Raw genomic sequence first — 377 nt, 5'->3', positions numbered from 1 at the left:
GGAAGAGCCCTGCGGCGGCTGGTCCTCGCGAAGGTCCAAGTGCTGGCGCACCCTTTGCAGAAGGTGCTTTGACTGGGAAAGCACTGGGATTCTTTCTCTGTGTACGAGCTGTGGGACTCTGTGATTTCCCTCTAAGACCAGGATTGACAGATACATAGATGGATGGATCTATCAATAAACAATAAACGTAGGATAAGTAAATGATAGTATAAGGATAAGTATAAGGATAGGATAAGTAAATGATAAGTAAATGATAGACAAACCTAAAGGCAGATGGATGGCAGGGTTAGAAACACGTTTTTAAGGCTTGCTATGTGCCAGGCACAAGGCTATGTGCTTTGGTCCATTATTTCATTTGCGTCTCTCCGGAACCCTAT

Source organism: Lipotes vexillifer, unplaced genomic scaffold (assembly GCF_000442215.2).
Source record: "Lipotes vexillifer unplaced genomic scaffold, Lipotes_vexillifer_v1.1 scaffold69, whole genome shotgun sequence".
Classification (NCBI taxonomy): domain Eukaryota; kingdom Metazoa; phylum Chordata; class Mammalia; order Artiodactyla; family Lipotidae; genus Lipotes; species Lipotes vexillifer.
The sequence above is the reverse complement of the archived record's forward strand: the minus strand, read 5'-3'. Positions refer to the sequence as shown.